General features: G+C 44.9%; 1 long non-coding RNA gene across 1 annotated transcript in view; it reads right to left on the reverse strand.

The window, feature by feature from the left end:
* The window catches only part of LOC123381796, an 82,213-nt gene that overhangs the window by 5,208 nt on the left and 56,387 nt on the right, over window positions 1-20,618 (reverse strand). The window contains exon 3 of the long non-coding RNA XR_006589239.1: window positions 14,502-16,788. This is a non-coding gene — a long non-coding RNA (uncharacterized LOC123381796). The remainder of the gene's footprint in view (window positions 1-14,501; window positions 16,789-20,618) is intronic.

A 20,618-nucleotide genomic window follows, 5' to 3' on the forward strand; every position in this document is an offset into this window, starting at 1 on the left:
CCTGCGTGTGCTCACACATTCGTGCGTGTGCGTGTGTACTGACGCACTATTACACACTACTACAGATACAACGGTAACCCTGATAGAAAGAGGTTTTGCCCCACTATCTTTCTCTCTCCCAGAGCAGAAGAAGTCCACCTGGATGGGTCTAACCTCCAGTCCTGGCTTTTAGGGTCTCGATAGATTTTTATTTTTTAAAATAATTAAAAAAATTTTTTTTAAGTTTATTTATTTATTTTGAGAGAGAGAGAGAGAGAGAGAGAGAGAGAGAGAGCACACAAGCACAAGCAGGGAGGTCAGAGAGAAGGAGAGACAGAATCCCAAGCAGGCTCTGCACCATCAGCGCAGAGCCCAACGTGGGCCTTGAATTTACGAACTCTGAGATCAGGACCTGAGCCGAGGTCAAGATTGACTACACCACCCAGGTGCCCCTAAAATAATTTTGAATGTTTACTTATTTATTTTGAGAGAGAAAAAGACAGGGAGAGAGAGAGGGAGGGGGAGAGAGAGAGGGAGAGAGAGAGAATCCTAAGCAGTCTCCATGCTTAGCTTGGAGCCTGACGTGGGGCTCCACCTCACAGCTGTGAGATCGCAACTTGGGCAGATATCAAGTGGTGAACACTCAACAGACTGAGCCACCCAGGCACCTCTCAGCAGATTTTTATTTATTTGTTTGTTTGTTTGTTTGTTTATTTTTGAGAGAGAGAGAGAGAGAGAGAGAGAGAGAGAGAGCAGGGGTGGAGGAGGGGCAGAGACGGGGAGACACAGAATCCGAAGCAGGCTCCAGACTCTGAGCTGTCAGCACGGAGCCCGACGCGGGGCTCGAACTCACGAACCATGAGATCATGATCTGGGCTGAAGTTGGACGCTTAACTGACTGAGCCACCCAGGCGCCTCTCAGCAGATTTTTATTTATTTGTTTGTCTGTTTGTTTGTTTGCTTATTTTTGAGAGAGAGAGAGAGAGAGAGAGAGAGTGAGCAGGGGTGGAGGAGGGGCAGAGACAGGGAGACACAGAATCCGAAGCAGGCTCCAGGCTCCGAGCTGTCAGCACAGAGCCCGACGCGGGGCTCGAACTCACGAACCATGAGATCATGATCTGGGCTGAAGTTGGACGCTTAACCGACTGAGCCACCCAGGCGCCTCTCAGCAGATTTTTAAAAGTCCCTCTGCCTGCTCGTTTTCTTTTCCTCATCTGTCCTATGGAATGGGAATGCCCTCTTGGGTTATCATGACTGGTTTAATAGATATGAAGCACGTAGCATAGTAATAGGCAGTAGTAACTGGAAGTTGTTGTCATTAGAAAAGTTCTAGTTTCACTGAGGACGGAGGGCAGGGAGCCTTCAGCAGGACACTGGAGGACGTGCCCAGAGCCAGTTCAGGGAGAGACCAGGTGGCCTGATGGGATCTCCTGCCAAGATCGAATCAGACACACATGCCAGTGGCTTCATCTAGTTCATCTAGGGTGAAGAAAGCATTCATATGTATGAGCCGAGAGAGGAGCTCAAAGAAGTGGCGGCAGAACCAGGGCAATACTTGCAGGGAGTCCGAGGGGGGCTCCGAACTCCTCATGGTCCCTATCGGCAGTACCCCTCTCCACTCCCCACATTGGCTTGATTTGGAAACTCACCTTGTTCTCCATCTTGTACAAAGTGCCCTACAAATTTGAGGCCCAGCCCCTTCCAGGTGGAGCCTGGAAGTCACCCCTTCATCCAAAATCTGGACTGAGTTGGATTCAATTAGGTTTTTCATGTGAAAACTCGATTGTGTTTTCCTGCAACCTCAAGGTCTCACACAGAGTTACATTTTTTTTTTTAATGTCACAGACTGGAGGAAATTAATAACCACTCTTCATTCCAAACATGTGCGTGTTCAGGTGTGTGGCAATGAGATTCTGAGTCCAGAATGCATCTTGTTTGGGTGCGAAAGGGTGAAGGAGCCAAGGAAGGTGGGAGTGTCCTGTGTCTTCCTGAATATCTTGATTAGAATTAAGTGCAGCATTTCTAGAGTTGAACATTCAGGATCCACAGGAACAAGACAAGTTTGACAAGATCATGTTCCCCATGTGTTAGATTCCTTTGAGCTGGATTTCTCAATAGCAGGTTTGCATAACAGCATTAAAGTGCTTACAGGGCTACCTGTTTTAATGCTGTGTTCCCTGTTTATTCCTCTGATTAAAAGTGGATTTAAATCCTGGAGCTGTATTTGGTTATCCCAATCTAAACCATTGTTGTCAACACACGAGTTCTAACACCTCTTGGAATTCCAGAGGAAATGAGAAGGTGGTTAGGAATTTACTGACTAACCTGCCTGAAACATTTCTTCACTCCCTGTAGAGAAAATAGAAAATAGAATCACCACAACAATAATTACAGAACAATGTTGCTCATGTCTTTGTTACTTGTCGTTATGTGTATTTTTTATTTTTTTTTTTTAATTTTTGAATGTTTATTTATTTTTGAGAGAGAGACAGAGACAGAGCATGAGCAGGGGAGGAGCAGAGAGAGAGGGAGACACAGAATCCGAAGCAGGCTCCAGGCTCGGAGCCATCAGCACAGAGCCCAATGTGGGACTTGAACTCATGAGCTGTGAGATCATGACTTGAGCTGAAGTCGGACGCTCAACCGACTGAGTCACCCAGGCACCCCGTGTGTATTTTTAAATTAATAAACTCTATTTTTGTGTGTTTTAGGTTCACAGCGAAAATTGAGCAGAATGTACAGATATTCCCCATCTACCCCTGCGTTCCCCAACCTCCCCCACTCTACACCTCTCCCATCACGATGGTACATTCATTACATCTGGTGAATCTACACAGATACATCACAATCACCCAAAGTCCATAGTTTACCTGAAGTATTATACAACCTATGAATTTGGACAAATGTATGACGACAGGTTTCCGCCCCTGTAGTACTGTGCAGAATAGTTTCGCTGCCCTAAAAATTCTCCGTGCTCTGCTCTTCATCCCCCCCCTCACCAAGACGCCTCCTGACAACCACTATCTTTTTACTGTCTCCCTAGTGTTGCCTTTTCCAGAATTTCATAGAGCTGGAATCATACGGTGTGTAACCTTTTCAGACTGGCCTCTCTCACTTAGTGGTCGGCATGTAGGTTTCCTGCATGTCTTTTCATGGCTCGATAGCTCATTTCTCTTTAATGCTGAGTAATATTCCCTTGTTTGGATGGACCGTAGTTTATTCATCCCTGCACCAACTTGGTTGATTCCAAGTTTTAATAATTATGAACAAAGCTGCTATAAACATCCATATGCAGGTTTCTGTGTGGTCATAAATTTTCAGTTCATTTGAGTGACTATCAAGGAGCAGGATTCTTGGATTGCATGGGAAGAATATCTCGATTATATACCCATACATAAACAACATAATCAAATACATTGTGGCTATTATTATTTTGAACTGTTATCTGTTAGATCGATTAAGGATAAGAAAAATAAAAGTAAAAACAAATTCTTTTAATGTTTGTTTATTTTTGAGAGAGAGACAGAGTGCGCAAGCCAGGGAGGGGCAGAGAGAGAGGGAACGGAGAATCCCACGCGGGCTCTGCGCTGAGAGCAGAGAGCCGGATGTGGGGCTCCCACTCACGAACCTTGAGATCATGACATGGGTTGAAGTCAGGTGCCTAACCGACTGAGCCACCCAGGTGCCCCAGAAAAATAAAGGTTTTTATATTACCTTCACTTATTCCTTCTTGGATGCTCTTCCTTTCTTTTTGTGGATCTGAGTTTCTGACCTGTTTCATTTTCCTTCTCCCTGAAAAACTTCTTTAACGTTTCTTACAAGGTGGGTCAACTTACAATAAACCCCCTCAATTTTTGTTGAGAAAGTCTTTATTTCTGCCTCATTTTGATATGCCTAAGTGTAGTTTTTTGGACATTTATCCTCCTGGTGATTTCTGAGCTTCCTGGATCTGTGGTTTGGAGCCTGACATCAACGTGGGGAAATTTCCGTCATGATCGCTTCAAATATGGCGTCTGTTCCTTTGTCTCTTTCTTCTCCTCCTGGTGTTCCCATTACACATATGTTACAACTTTGTCCCAGTCCTGGGATATTCTTTTGTATAGCAGCACATGCTACTATTTCCTTGTACTTTTTTTTTAAAGTAGGCTCCATGCCCAACACGGGACTTGAACTCACTACCCCAAGATCAAGAGTTGTAAGTTCTATCTAATGAGCCAGCCAGCGCCCCCCCTTGATATTCTTTTGTATTTTTTTTTCAGCCTTTTTTATCTTTGATTTTCAGTTTTGGAACTTCTATGGTCATGTCCCCAACTCAGAGATTCTTTCCTCAGCCACGTCCAGTCTACTGAGCCCATCAAAAAGCATGCTTCATTTTGTTAAAATGTTTTTGATCTGTTTTTGATCTTTTTAACCTTTCTTACAATTTCCATCTCTCTTCTTACAATCCTCATATTGCCTACTTTTTCCATTAAAGTCCTTAGCATATTAATCATGGTTGTTTTAAATTCCCTGGTCTGATAATTCCCAACAGGACCACCATATCGGAGTCTGGTTCTGACGCCTGCTCTGTCCCTTCAGACTGTATGGTTTGCCTTTTGGTATGGCTCGTGATTGTTTTCTAGACAGCCAGGCATGATGCACCGGGACGGCAGAAACTCCTGGAAACAGCTTTTAGGAATGTGGTGGTGAGGTGTGGGGGAGGGGAGGCATTCTCCAGCCCTGTGAGGCTAGGTCCCAATCTTTTGGTGAGCTTATGTCCCTAGATTATGAACTTCACCAGCTTGTAGAATTGTCCATATATTTACCTTTATTGAAATCTTTATTTCTCCATGTGGCTCTGAGTTAGTCTGTGACCTTTCATTGCACCTTGTGGACTACCTTGACCTTTACTTTTCTGTAGGGCAGGTCTCGTTGTCACAAGCTGCCCCGGCTTTTGTTTCTTTCAGAATATCTTGATTTCTCCCTTACTTTCGGAGAACAGTTTAGCCAGATACAGGATTTCTTGATGGCAGTTTCCTTGTAGCACTTTGGACATGTCAGCCCAATGTCTTCCAAGTTTCCGATGAGAAATCTGCTTACAATCTTACTGGTGAGCCCTTGCCCTGTGTTGATTACTTCCTTCTTGCCGCTGTGAAGATTCACGTTTTGTCGCTGGCTCTTGAAAGTTGGAATATAACGTGTCTTGTGCAGGTTTCTTTGAGTTCATCTTACTTGGAGTTCACTGAGCTTCTCTGGTGTTTATACTCACGTCTTTCTTCAAATTTAGGAAGTTCTCAGCCATTATTTCTTCAAGGATTCTCTCCGCCCCTTTCTCTCTCTCTTCTGTTTCTGGGATCCCACGATGTGTGTGTTGGTCCTTCTGAAGGTGCCAAAGTTCTTCTGGGCTCTGCTCGCTTTTCTTCAATCTCTTCTCCTTCTGTTTCTCGGCCTTGATCGTGTCCAGTGTTGTCTTCAAGTTCACGGATTCTTTCTTCTGCCTGCCTAGCACTGTCTTTGAATGTTTCTCACACGGTTTCCATTTCAGTTAGTGTACTTTTCAGCTACATAGTTTCTGTGCATGTTTTCTGTCTCTTTATTGGTGTTTCCATTTTGTTTACACAGTTCCCTAGACTTCCTGAATGCCCCCTTTAGTTCTTTGAGCAACATTAAGAGCATTATTTTGAAGTCTTTGTCTATTCTGTTAAGTCTTTTCAGGGACAGATTCTGTTGAATTTCTTTTTTCCCTAGAATGGCCATAATTTCCTGTTTTTTTGTATGCCTGGGATTTTTTTGTTGTTGTCGAACATTGGACATTTGAATTTAATAATGTGGCAACTGTGGAAATTAGAGTCTCCTCTTTCCTTAGGGCTTGCTATTTTTATTTTTTTTTAATTGTAGCCTCTCTGTGCCAAGGATTAGCTTTGCAGGGTAAACATGTCTTCTTGTGTGTTTTCTCAGTCTTTCCTCGGGAATGCACTGCCACTTTCTAGTGTTCCCTGAATATGCTGTTGTTTTTGAATATCCTAGTCTTTAATGTCTGACTCCTGAAGGGGAAAAGCAAAAACACAAAGGCGGAATGAAATGGAACTGGCCCTTGAAATCTCCTGGATGTCCCTTGAGCCAGAGAGGAACGGTTTGCAACACTGGGGCAAGAGCAGTCATAATGGCCACCCACCGCTTTGTCTGTGCCTCTGTGATCAGAAGCAGCAAACAAGGATCACAGCACAGAGACCCAGTATTTGGAGGACAGCGTCCTTCCTGCCTACTCTACGTCCTGCAAGCCACGTGTGAGCTGCTTCAGAAATACACGCACAGCTGCCTGCCACATGGCTGGGGGAAGGGAGTGGGTAGCTGCTACTGTGCTAAGAGCAGAAATTGCTCGTGATTGAATGCAATTTACCATCCAAGCCTTCTCCTGGAAGTTGCAAGCCTTCAATAGACACCAGATTCCCGTGACATCAGACAGACTCTGCCAGTGCAACCGTCGTCCAGGTGGGGAGACAGACTTCTGGTGCTTCCTGCCCCACGGCCTTCCCAGAGACCTCTCCCGCCAGGCCTTTTTCTACAGCAGCTGCAGCCTTGTGCGCTCCCACCGGCAGCACAGGAGTGTCCCCATTTCCCCACATCCTTGCCGACACTTGTTATCATCTCTCTCAATAAATACTCTTCCATCAGCAAACGGGTGAGTCGGAGGGACCAGGGGAACAGAAAAGAATTGTTGAGAGGGGAAAGGACCATGGAGAACTCTGTGGAAAGGGAGCAGGGGGGATGGGAAGGAGCAGCAGGGACTGGAGGGCCAGGGTAGGGCAAGGCTACAGACACTAGGGCGCGAAAAGGGGCAAATAAAATGGAAGGTGACGGACCCCAGCAAATGGGTGGGCTGGGACGAGGCCACAGGAGGAGGGGAGACTGGACAGACGTGTGCGTCGGGGGCCTGTGGGATGCTGGGGACCGGAGGCCAGAGGCCAGGGCTATCGTGCATGTGGCCGCAGCTACACTGGCAATGGCTTGGGATTCTGTTAAGGAAACTCAAGCCTGCCTGGGGGGTGGGCAGTGGGCCCTTGGAAAACACCACTTTGCGGGACAAGACTTCTGGCCATTTGTGTTATAACAATCCTTCCTTCATCATGGAAAAGGGAAATCTGATAAGCTGTCACCTGGGGAGACCACGAGGCCGGACTCTTCCCAAGAGGCAACTGATGGGAGTTACAACTCGGAAGGAACGCATGGGAGGTCTGGTGAAGTCTGTGTGTCTGCATTTTGATGCAGGAACTTTTACACGCTTGCTGCTTGGTGGTACGTCCCTTAGAGGTGGCTCCCCTCTGTGAGTCCCAAATGAGAAAGAAGGAGTTAGGATCCGATGCCATCATTGTGCGTCATCTCTGACTCTGACGTGAATGAGAGAGGCAGAGGCTCCGCCTCCAGGTCAGGCTTGTGGACACACACCTGCCTCTTTGTCTACTTGTCTCGGGAGGGGTGGGTGGTCGCTCTTTCTGTGAAGCCATTCAAGGAAATCTCACCAGAGATCTATCTGATTATTATTTAACATGAGTGGAAAAATGAAATGAACATGGCTGGAAAAAAATTTTATTGAAAATGTTTGTTTATTTTTGAGAGAGACAGAGCACAAGCTGGGGACGGGTACAGAGAGAGAGAGACACAGAACCCAAAGCAGGCTCCAGGCTCCGAGCTGTCAGCACAGAGCCCAACTCGGGGCTTGAACCCACAAACCACTAGATCATGACGCCCAATGTGGGGCTCGAACTCATGAACCGTGAGATCATGACCTGAGCCAAAGTTGGACACTTAATTGACTGAGCCACCCAGGGGCCACGTGAAAAATTCTTTTGACAAAAATTCTTTTGATTATATTTCTTATAATCTTTGAGAACAGTCAAAATGGGGGATACTTGCACAAGGCGAAAGGAACCCCCCAAATAAGAATTTTCTAGCCTCTAGTGGCCAAATATGAGATGACTTCATGAGCCTGAAATGAATGAAATGGAAAATAATTCCAAGCTTACCCACAACTGTAGGGAAAAAAAAGGTTTAAGAATTCAGAGGCACACCAGCACAAAACGCACATCAAATGAACTGCCTTTGAAGAATCCTTGTGTTTCTGGGCTACCACTTAATTTGCAGTGTTTAATTTTATTTAAAAATTTTACAAACACTAACTCAATTTTCTGTTGGATATACAGTTGTAGGAGTCTTAACACATGTACAGATTACCCTATAAATGCAATCATACAGCATGTAACATTTTGAGATTGGCTTTTTGCAGTCGGTAATGTGTCAAACTTAATCAAGTTCATGATAAATGATCACCATGTGATTACAATGATTTACGAAGAGAGCTGCTACAAACATTTGTACAAAGCAGTGAAAGTCACTGCTTTCACTTACCTAGACTGAATACATGGAATTGGGATTGATGGGTCCAATGGCGTGTGTGTGTATTTAACTTCTCGAACTTGCCAAGCTATTTTCCAGAGTGGCTGTCTCATTTTCCATTCTTGCCAACAATGTGCGAGAGTTCTAGGTACCCTGTACCCTTGCCAGACATGGTGCCGACTTTTTAAAAAAGGTTAAAGCCATTCTGATAGATGCGAAATTATGTCTCCTTGTAATTTAATTTGCATTTCCCAAATATCTCAGAGATTTGTCCGTGCGGCAATATTTTCTTTCTCTTCACTGTGGTTTCTCATTTGAATATATCACACTTATAAAAATGTTTTCTGCTTTTGGTCGATGTCTGGATTGTTTCTAGTTGGGGGCTGTTATGAAAGAATTTGCTATGAACATTTGTGCCCGTGTTTTGTCTCCAGACCCCGATATTTATATAAGAGGAGGCCTTGCTGGATCACAAGCTTTGCGTATGTTCAGCTTCAGAAGATTCTGCTCAAGAGTGTACCAAAGTAGTTTTATCTACACTCTCACTAACAGTGTGTGAAAGCTCCAAATCTTTCATGTCCTCGCCAACTCTTGGCAGGTCACGTCTTTTTAAATTTAGCCATTTTGGTGATTTTGTAGTGGTTTCACACTATGGTTCCCATTTGTATTTCTCCGACGCGTATAAAGTCGATGTTGTGTTGTGTTGTGTCGTCCGCCTTTTTCCGTTGACTCTACACACACACGTGCGCGCACACACAATTTATATTATGTATAAAATGCACAGAACTGATATAGGTGCATAGAGATCGGAGGTATGTGTTAGAGATTGGATAGGAGACCTCGGACAGACACTTCGGTTACTAGTATCTTCCCCCATGCTGAGGCTTGCCTCTTGGCTCTCGTCTTGGTGTCCTTGGACAGACAGCAATCCTTAGTTTGAACATGGTCCAACTTAACCATGTTTTTCTTTACAGTTGCCATTTTCTGTGTCTCATCTGGGGACACTTGCCTACCGCAAATGAGTCATCATAATTTCATAATTTTCTTTTAAGTGTTGCATTGTTTTCCATTTCACATTTAGGCTTATAATCTGTACGAGTTTTAGAATTTACTGACAGTGTGAGGACCCTGAAACACCGACTCCATTTAACCCCTTCCTGCCGCTCCTGGGACTGTCATTCATTTTACTTCCCCATGTATTTTAAAGCCCATACTAGTGTTGCTGTTTAAACAGCCAAGGTTTACTTAGATTTGCCCACAGATGATCCTTTCTGCTTCTCTTCTTTCTTTCCTGCGTTAATTACCATATTCCCCTTACGACTCGCAAATTCCCTCTAGCATTTCTCTTATTTTTTTCATTCTTATTTTTTAATTCATTTTAGCTACTTGTCTTTGGGAGAATGCAAGCGGGGCAGGGTACAGAGAGAGGAGGGCGAGAGGATCTGAAGTGGGCTCTGCGCTGACAATCTGAGAGCAGCGAGCCCGACGTGGGGCTCGAACTCACCAACCGCGAGATCGTCGCCTGAGCCGAAGTCGGATGCTCAACCTACGGATCCACCCAGGTGCCCCTAGCATTTCTTTTAGTGTGGATCCGTGGAAATATATTCTCCGATTTTTTTGTCTGAGGGAAACATTTCGCCACCGTCAGTTTTTCCCCCTAGTTTTATTTAGAACTGACACGCAGTGCCGTAGGGATCTCAGGGGTGCAGCACGAGGACTTGACTTCCATGTATTGTGAAGTGATGTCTACAGCACGTTCAGTTAACACATCACCTGTTTCTTCCTTGTCATGAGAACCGTTAGGGTCTGGTCTCCTGACAACTTTCTAATCACCACCCAGCAGTGGCACATGATCATCCGGCCCCAGGCCAGTCCCTAGTATGACCACCTTCGTTTCTCAAGTATAGCCTTTACCGGGTGGGTGTGGAATGCTCACCGGGCACTCCGAAGACGTTCCATTATTTTCTCAATTCCGTCACTGTTGGGAAAAATCCTACTGTTACTCCTCTGAAAGCAAAACGTCTCCCCACCCTCTTTGTCAGTGACTTAGTGAATGGCGTGTCGATGTCGAATTTCCGGGTTATTATCCTTGTACTGTGGTTACACAGGAGGTGTCCTTATTCTTAAATATTTTGTGTCTGCAACTTATTTTCATGTGGTTCAGAAAACACATGTACGTATTATGTGTATGGAGAGAGAGAGGGAAGGGAAATGGGGCAAAATGTTTAAAATGGTAAATTCGGTAACGAATTTATAGGAGCTCTTTGTCCATTCTTAAACTTTTCTGCAAGTTTGAAATTATGTCACAATTAAAGGGCACCAGAAGAAAATATCTGAATAAAACAAAAAACTTATTAAAAACTTATGATTCCTCTTCTCCTATATACATATATGTATATATATGTATATATATATATATATATATATATATATACACATACACACACATATTCATATATATGGACATGTATTGGGATATACAGATTCATATACATCCGAAGGTTCACAATTCAAAGGCTGTGTTGAACAGTCCAGTATCACAATGTCATCACCCGAGTGCCCTCCCTGATTTCTCCCACCCCATCACCCAGGGAAGGATGGCCTCCTTCCCCGTGGCTTACACCATTACACGTGGACGCCCCTCAAGTCCGCACAGTGGAGCCTTCATGTGTAACTGCTGCTGGGGCAGGAGCCGGCCTTGGGACCCTGGGGCAGGACCCTTCCGGCCCCCGGCAGCAGCAGTTGGCCTGTGGGTAGCGGTTTTTTTGGGGCTGTTGGGAGCGCTAGGAGCTAGGCTTCAGGACTCCCGGCTCCAGCGAGATCTCCAGGAGGGGAAGTCCTGGGGGTGTATGCATCGCTATGAGCGAAGAGAGAGCTCCCTCGGTTTAGAGACCCCCGCAGAATGCCTCAGGAAGGTACGTAGTCCTACGACTGCACTTCTTTCCCTGTTAATTCACCGCCAAGAACCCAAGCACCCTTTCTTATATATCTAATAAATAGTGCCTGCACTCAGCTGAATATCAGGGCTTCTGTCTTCAACTGCACGTTTCTCTTTTTGAGATAAATTTCGATTTGCTTCTCTTAACAAATTCTAACAGGAAATCGTGCTTGGAAATACAGGTACTCCTATGTTTAAAATACATCATGAAATTAATGAATTTGGAAATCAACTGAATTTATAATCCCTAAACATTCTTCAGTTCGCTTTCCTGATTCATCAGGTCTAAGGTTTGGACCAAGGTTTAAAAGTATTAAGATTTCTGTAAGCTATCTCTTTTTAGGTCTGTATTTAACAATACAGAGTAAAAAGCTGTGTGTCCACAATGTGCAGGCATCAGAAGGCATCTATATCTATTTATATCTATCTATATCTATATCCCGTTGTACACACACACACACACACACACTATATATATATATACACACACACACACATATGTAGGATGTATATGTATATAATAACACACACACACTATATATGTATATATATATACACATATATATATATCCTATATATATACATATATATAGGATACTTCTAATAATATGTATACGTATATATATATAGGATACTTCTAATAACAATGCCCATCATATGTGCATTAACACCCCATTTCAGCGTTTAGGTCTGAGATGTTTTGGAACATGTCTAGGCTCTAACTCCTTGGGGCTCGACCCAGTTGGTGCTCAGGTCTACATGACCTAATGCCTGTACTATTTTCGCTATTATGTTTCTTACCTGCACAGACCTTGGTTTGTGTCTGAATTGTCTAACCTCTTATAATTGTGATTTGTTCATGGGCACTTATTTCCTTTTAATTCCCCCAAGAATTTGGTCATGTGTTGTGCCCAGTTTGATTCTCTGATTATTAACGCACAGGAAAGCCTACACCAGGAAGAATTTTCTCTCTTAGAAGCCCTTCATATCATGTATCACATGTAAGTACATTTGAGATGCAGCTGTATTTCAACAAGTTCCAATTTAATTACACATTGAGCCCAACAAAGTCTCTGTAGATGAGATTTGAAGAAATATATTTTCCAAGCACATGAAGTTCCATTGTATGAGAAGCTGTGACATTTCCTTTTACGGTAAGGGTACGAGATGCTCGTGTTCTCATCAGTAATAAAAATCTTCAAAATCGGGTATCTGGTTTCCATCGGGCACATCTTCTGTAGGAGGCTCGAGAAATTTGCTTACTTCCAGCTGGGTGCTGATTGTGATGTTGAAGCAGCACTGATCTGTGAAAACTGCTACCTTCACAGAAATCACGTGGCCGCTGCAGATATTGAGAACAGGCTGTATTCGACCTGTGTTTGCTCGAGAACTCTGACAGTTCCACTCCAGCCCTAGTGTTGGGACTTTTTGCGGTGTTGGATCCAGATAATTATTCACTGACAGTATTTTAGACTCGACGTAAGTTACTGGTTAGGCTGCCACCATTCTTGGGTCTTTTGTTTTCTTCTTTCTTTTTTTTTTTTTTTTTAATGTTTATTTCTTTATTTTGGGAGAGGGTGTGCACACACACACATGCGTACAAGTGGGGGAGAGGCAGAGAGAGAGAGAGAGAGAGAGAGAGAGAGAGAATCCCAAGCAGGCTCTCCACCATCAACACAGAGCCCGACGTGGGGCTCGAACCCATGAACCATGAGATCATGACCTGAGCCATGAGACAGATGCTTAACCAACTGAGCCACTCAGGACCTTTGTTTCCTGCTTTCTTGAATTCGGTTGTTTTGCACTAAGGAGCATCCTGGAGGAATTTCAGGAAAGTCTGTGTGTAATAAACTTTCTGTCTCTTTCCGTGTCCAAAGTGTCTTTAGTTTTTTTCACACCCGAATTGTCACATGACAGGCTCAGGACTTGCCATGGAGTGATGGGACCAGCCAGTGACTGGGCCATCATTCTGGGAGTGAGAGGCTTAATGCTGTGACCTTACTAAGTTGAGTGAACTGTAAATACTGCTTAGAGGTAAACTTTCACAGATGCGCATACTGTAGAATTTCAATGCCTACACTAATATTTAAGCTGATATCGAAGAATAAAACGTTTGGAATACTGACCTTTCTTAATCTGGTCAGTAAAACTGTCTTTGCCTTGAAAGAATGAATGGTTTCTCCAACCACACGATCTGAGCCCAGGAGGTAGTCTGCTTCTGCCCAGTGTGTCTTAAGTTGACGTGGCCACCTCACCTCCTGAGAGCTCTGTCAAAATCCAGGGCTCAACATTTGCATTGGTAGCATCGCTAGGTTTTTCCTCTTTTTCATTGGTAATGAAAAAGTCTATGACTCCTTCAACAGTCTTATGTTAGAATTTACTGTCGTGTATCTTTTCTCGTACACTTATCTATGCTGATTTTCTTTTTCCACGTTAGCATTTCATATCTTTTATTTTCCACATTCCAGCATCAGACATGAAAAGGATGCTCAGGGCTGGACCTTAGAAATAACCGAAGAAGTGGAGTCTAAGAAATTCCAAGTCGGTCACGGGAGAGTGGGTGGGTGTTACTCACGGCCCAGCAAGGCTCCCAGGGTGGAAAAGAGCAAAGCTGGGAACCACGATGTTGAAGTTGCTGAACTACATTGAGATGTGCAGATCTCAACCTACAAAAAGCCTTTTCATATGAAATCTGCCCTGTTCTTTGCTGGGGGAGGGGGGTGGTGGTGCGGGGGAGGGGGCAGGTACTGTGGTGATAAGTATGAAAATGAGACTGTTCATAGAGAGTGGGCGTGAGTGAGTGGGGGAGGGAGAGAGAGAGAGAGAGAGAGAGAGAATCTCAAGCAGGCTCCGTCCAGAGCTGGGCAGGGGTCTCGAACTCACGAACTTCGAGACTATGACCTGAGCCAAAACCGAAAGCCAGACGCCTAACTGACTGAGCCACCCAGGTGCCCCTATGAATCTTTAATCCCATGCCCAAACCATGCCCCCAAATAGTGTATTTTAATAATCATATTAAATAATGTAATTTATAAAGTTATATGTAATTTAAATGTAAAGTTATATGTAAAGTTAAATGGAGTTTAATAATAAGCGATTTTCCTGTTTACTATTCAAGGAAAGCAACAATTCTGAGCACCTTCTCAATTTACTCTGCAAATAGTAAATTTACTCTAGTAAATAGAGGAGACGGAAATGAAAACCTACTCACCTGACTTTGCAGGAAACGTCAGGGCGATGCAGCGATTCGATGCACTGGACGTGGCGGCCGTGCTTACGTCGAAGTCGGCTCTGGAAGGGGAGCGAGCTTCCAACAGGCGCTCCCGGGGTGGGGGTGGGGGGTCCTGGCACCCGAGACTGGGAAGCCTGACTGTGCTGTTCTCAGAACAATGTGTGGTCTGGTTTGCAAAGTCCTTACAGCCAAGCCCCATGTTCAGCCTCTTCCTATGATATAAAGTTCATTAAAAAAAAAAAAGCATAGATTTCTTCTACGAAATGAAAAGTTATGAAAACTTTGAAAGCGGTTAGGTACTTTTAACAAATGTGCTCGCAACAGGCTTTCATTGATTCCGGCATCTCCACAAAATGCTATCAACACTGCTGAAAACAGACACATTTGTGAATGAGGTTTCTGTTGGTTTTTTCCCCCTTATTTGGAAGATTTCCTTAATTCACAAGCACCCAAATCCTCTTGTAACAATACCGTGTACATGGAGAAAAATATTTTGCAGTGAAAATAGAACGAGGGCAGCTACAAATTGTTGCGTATTTCCCAGAGATCTTTAGCTTGGGAAGGACCCAGTGATGTTGGTTTCCACATATTTTTAATTATAGCTTATAATTTACCTTGTGTATTGTCACATGTGTGTGTGTTCTTAAAAGATGCCTCTCCCCATCCTGTTTGCTGGTTAGTGGAGAACTTTGTTCCATTCCTCTCACAAAAATAGGGCAAATGAAACTCCAACACGGTGAATGATAACACAATAATCGTACCAATACACAATAATTGTAGCTAATGATACATCAGCGTAGGTGAGACAGTGTAATAGTGCAGAATAAAGGAAAAAAATTCAAGCCACTGTGAAAATATAAGTATGGCATCTGTTGCCTACATAAACGTGCTCTAAGGGGATCGTGTAAAGGGCTGAGAAGACATCCTGCCTCTGAGAGCCATCTTTTGTGTCTAAAAGCCTTATGCACCTGACCGGAGTCATTAACATTTGGATCAACTTCAATGCAAGAAGCTAAGTTACTGAAAAAAAAAAAAAAAATATATATATATATATATATTCATTTATTTGCTCTGTGATCTTGGTTCCCTATGAAACCCCGATGCAGTTGTCAAACCTCTTTTATTTGGAATGTTCTAAACCCGAAGTCTGGCTTGCCTCAGGATTCCCAGTGAATCGGCCCCACACTCCGGTCACGCAGGACGCAAACACAGGTGAGGCTCCAGCACTTAGCACTCACTGCCATCCTCCCTTCTTTCTGCCTCTTTCAGGCAGATGAAAGCCCAAGAGATGAGCCGCTCTGACGTGTGGTTAGAAACCGAACCCCTGGGTAAGGGCGGGGAGCTCAGGTCTGGAAGGGGACTAACTGTTGCCTACGTCAGGACCTATTGCACTCCCCTCCCACGGGCCCAGGTGGCCACATGAGAGCCAGCTTAACCTCAGGCAGGAGAACAGTAGCCTGAAACCCAAGGATAGTGTGTGTGTGTGTGTGTGTGTGTGTGTGTGTGTGTGTCTACTCTTGATGAAATGTTGCAGGAGCTATTTTGTTTGGTCTTATTTTGCACATTGTAGAGGTCTTTCTCGCACAGTAAAAGCTTGAAGCGGAACTATCTTTTTTCAGTGCCGTGAAGTGGTTCATAGAAATGCTTTTGCAATCGGTCAAACTTTTTAATTGTGTAAACCCGTCCCTTCCCGGTGTCGGAAGGCTGCTGGGTGCGGCAACACGGGGCAGGGCCGCTGGGGCCATCTGGAAGTGGCTAGGGCTCAGGCTGGGTAGAGTTGAGGCAACACGTGCCTGCACGTTCCACGCCGTGTGAGGTAATGTGGGGCAACCACGTGCAGCTGGGGGGACACCGGGGAGGCCACTCAGACTTGCATCGGGACGCTAGGCATCGTCCTCCACTTCTGATTCTTGGGGAACCTGCTGTGAGCCATTTTCAACGATTTATTGACCTTTTTTTCCGTTAAGATTTCCTGGACATTTTCCCATGAATCAGGAAGCTAAGGATGTGTCATACTCTCTAATATATGAGTTCCTTAAATCTTCTTTCACTATGACAGTATTGATGATACGAGGATTTAATAAAAATAAGCAGTGAATGTTACCTTTAATGAAGGGGTATTCTGTGCCTCTTAACAGAGGCCATTTCTTATACAAATCACTTAGAGGACCTTCTATGTGTCCGAACTCCCCTTTCTGTTCGTTGCACGGTTCTGTGGCTCATGCTGGACTGCACCAGAATGGGCTCGCATCAGCTGATGGATATTCTGGAAGGCAGGGAGCAGGCTGGTAAGGAACTCAACATAGGCAAACTCTGGAAAGCAGTGGCTGTTCAATAAATATTTGTGGGTTGGCTTTGTTTTTACAGAAAGTAGATGAAGCCGTCACAAAGAACTCGAGTGCCCTTGTGAAAATGAGAAACAGGATAGGTTCTAGTTCAAGAGAGGTGTAGGGAGGCACTGAATGTAGGGCAAGAGACGTGGAGCACGCAGGTGGCCGTGGCCCAGGGGCAGATGCTCCAGCAAAGTCAAGGCCGTGGTCTTGCCCGCTGCACATCACCACTAGGTGGGGAGTTTGGGGCGCCAAAGCGTTGATTAGTGCGGGTCCTGATGGGCTTGACATTTTTTAGAAGGAATCGAAAAAGGAAAGGCCATTTATTATCATCCTGCTGTATGAAGTTAACATTTTAACTTAGAGTTTTATTTTTACCATGATTTTGTCTCTGAATGCTGCAGAGAAATAGAATCCAGTTCAGTGTTCTGTGACATTTCTGAACTCATCTCCTTGTTTGACTATTAATCGTGTTGAGGATTTACAGCTGAAAAGTACACCTCTGGCAATGTCAGTTGCTAAAAGGTATGCTTGATAGAGGAAGTCTAAATCTGTGCTTTCTCGTCTCTGATGTTTAAATGGAACTATAATCCTACTTCAAGACTTCATTTTGAATACATTATACTTAAAATTAGTACAATTGGTAGATGGTAGGTATGGAATTTCTTTAAGATTCCTTTGAGGAGGGGCATCTGGCTGGCTCAGTTGGTAGACCGTGTGACTCTTGATCTCAGCGTCATGAGTTCAAACCCCGCTTTGGGTATGCAGTCTGCTTTAAAAAAAAAAAATTTCTTTGAGGAAAAAGCCTCGTAGTTGGATACTGTATTCTGTGTAAGTAAATAATACCGTGATACGATGATAGAGGTTTTAAGTATAACTAATGTTTGTTCTATGCCTGCCCATGTTCTTACCACAGATAACTCAGGTTGAGAACTGCACACTGGGTTCCGGGAGGAGGTATGAGAGGCTGGTTTCTGGAGAGGGAACGACCTGGCACAGAAAGGCAGCCACCCTCAGCACGACCGCATTTCTGAAATCCCCCGGGGCCTCCCAAAAATGTGCTAAGTTGTATTTAGATGTAATATTTTTGGGAAAAAGAAAGCGATCATCTGACACAGGAGATATATTCGTGAAAACTTACATAATTTATTTCTGGACTTTCATCGGAATTTTACCACGAATTTGCTAAAAAACTATTGTTTCGTTTGAGATGCAGGATTCTTAGATATAGATTACATGAGTTTAATTTCTACGAATCAATATAAACATACTTTGAGATCACCTCTGAAAAAATACAGTCTGAGAATGATTGTACGTAGATCAAGGCCGAACAAGGCATGAATATTAGTTGTCATTTTCTAGGATAACACACGTTTGCCATGGTCTTCCAGGGGCGGTACCAGAAGACCCGAGGTCATGCTCCATGGCTCTGGGTGACCCAACCAGCGACACCGGGGGGGGGGGGGGTAGGTGGGGGGGGAGCTCGGGGCGAGGTAGGTGCTAAGCGCCCGGGCTGTGTTCTGCAGCCTCCGCGGAAGTTCTGATGTTCCCAAGACCGCACTTCCCTCTTGCACTGAATCCGTTTTAACATCCTTTCCGGCGAGAGACACGTGGGAAGGACGCGGGTGTGGCGGGAAACAAGGCTGCGAGTCCCTGGAAGGTGTCGGGTCATCCGGGTTAGGCCTGAAATCACGAACACAATCCTTTCCAGGGGGAACTCTGCCACGTGTACGGAGAAGGGCACCCAACGCAGACGGAAGCCTGGCTGGGTGGCGAGCCCTCCCTCTCCGCGGGGTACGGGCTCCCTCACCGTCTGTGATGGTTTCACGCCCCACACGGGACCCGACTGCACAGTGCACGGAAGTGGAACCATGCTGTACGGGACCGTTCGGGCCAGGGTGTTGCGTGCGGACCAGGTGAGTTTCGTGCACGCGGAGCACCGCGTGTTCAGTTGTATTTCTGCACAGTGGTCATTCTGTGCACCTACTGGAGTTTACCTACCACTCTAGCGTTGAGGAAGCTTCGGATATGTGCCTGGGCACCAGTCAGGAAAACAGGAACTGTATCAGTTATTTTTAACAGAGACATTTTATTTTCTTTATTTTTATATTAAAAAAATTTTTTTAATCTTTATTTTTGAGAGAGAGAGAGAGTGAGCAGGGGAGGGGGCAGAGAGAGGGAGACACAGGATCTGAAGCTCCAGGCTCCAAGCTGTCAGCACAGAGCCCGACGTGGGGCTCGAACTCACAAACTGTGAGATCATGACCTGAGCCGAAGTCGCATGCTTAACCGACTGAGCCACCCAGGTGCCCCTTTATTAATCTATTTTTAAACAGCTTTATTTAGGTACAGTTGACATACAATTGATATACGTATTTAATGTATACAATCTAATGACTTGGGACACAGGTACACCTGTGAAACCACAATCAAGGGAACTGATATATATCCATTACCTCCAGAAGCTTCCTTGTGCCTCTTTTTTGTTCTTGTGCTAAGAACACTAAATATGAGATAAACCCTTCTAACAATTTTTAGGTGCACGATACGATGCTGTTCACTACAGGCACAATGTTGTACACCAAATCTCTAGAACTTACTCATCTTGCCTAACTGACACTTGATGTCCATTGGCTGACATCTCCCCATTTCCCCTCCCCTCCCCACCCCTGGCAACCACATTTTACTCTCTGCTTCTGTCAGTGTGACTGTTTTAGTTATTTATTTTTTTAAAAGTTTATTTATTTTGAAAGAAAGAGGGTGCACGAGGAGGGGAGGGAAGGAGGGAGGGAGAGAAAGAGAGACAGAGAGAGAATCCCAAGCAGGCTCTGTGCCCAGTGTAGAGCCCGATGCAGGGCTTGGTCCCACGACCGTGAGATCATGACCTGAGCCACAACCAAGAGTCGGATGCTTAACCGACTGAGCCACCCAGGCGCCCCTCAGTTTGACTATTTTGGATTCCTCGTATGAATAGAATCATGCAGTATTTGTCCTTCTGTGACTGGTGTATTTTACTTAGCACACTGTCCTCTGGGGTCGTGCATGTGGTAAAGCTATTTTAAAACAGAGAATTGATTACACAGACGTCAGAGGACTAAAAAGGCAAAAAGCAGACAGTGAGGTACCCCAGAGGCAGCGACTGCAAAGAGCAGCTACCGCTTGAGACAAATGGGAGGGTTGGGGTTTCGGAACCTGGAAGTCTGGAAGACAGGGCTGGACCACAGAGCGCAACAGGAAACCACAGCCTGGGCCGATCGCCGCTGGGAGGCAGGGCTGGAAACATCTGAAGTCAGACGTTGTCGCTGCTGATTCTCAGGAACCACTATGGTCCCCCCACCTCGGCCCCCCAGTCGGCATGGAGCTGTGGCACACTGGGTGGCAAATGACATGTTGACCTGGGACCGTCTCTCAGTGGACCCAGCGGTCCATGCATCTAAACTGTGGTTAGCTCCGCAGTTAGCACGTATACAATGGGAATAAACATACCCCAAACCTGCGTGGGCACGACCCATGCACGAGCTCCACGGCCTGGGGAATGAGGGTAGGAAGAACCAAATGGAAGCTTGAGATGTTCCTTCTAGGACAGTCTTGATGGCAAAATTCTAAGTGATCCTTAAGATCCTTGCGGCCTGGTGTCAACATCCTGTAAAACCCCCTCCCCTGAGAATGGGCAGGACCCGTGAAAGTGAGATAGACTATCACCCCCATGGTTAAGTGGCTAATCAGTTGACTCTGAGTGAATGAAACGAGATTATCCTAGGTGGGC

This window comes from Felis catus, chromosome D4 (genome assembly GCF_018350175.1).
Source record: "Felis catus isolate Fca126 chromosome D4, F.catus_Fca126_mat1.0, whole genome shotgun sequence".
In the NCBI taxonomy this organism is placed as follows: domain Eukaryota; kingdom Metazoa; phylum Chordata; class Mammalia; order Carnivora; family Felidae; genus Felis; species Felis catus.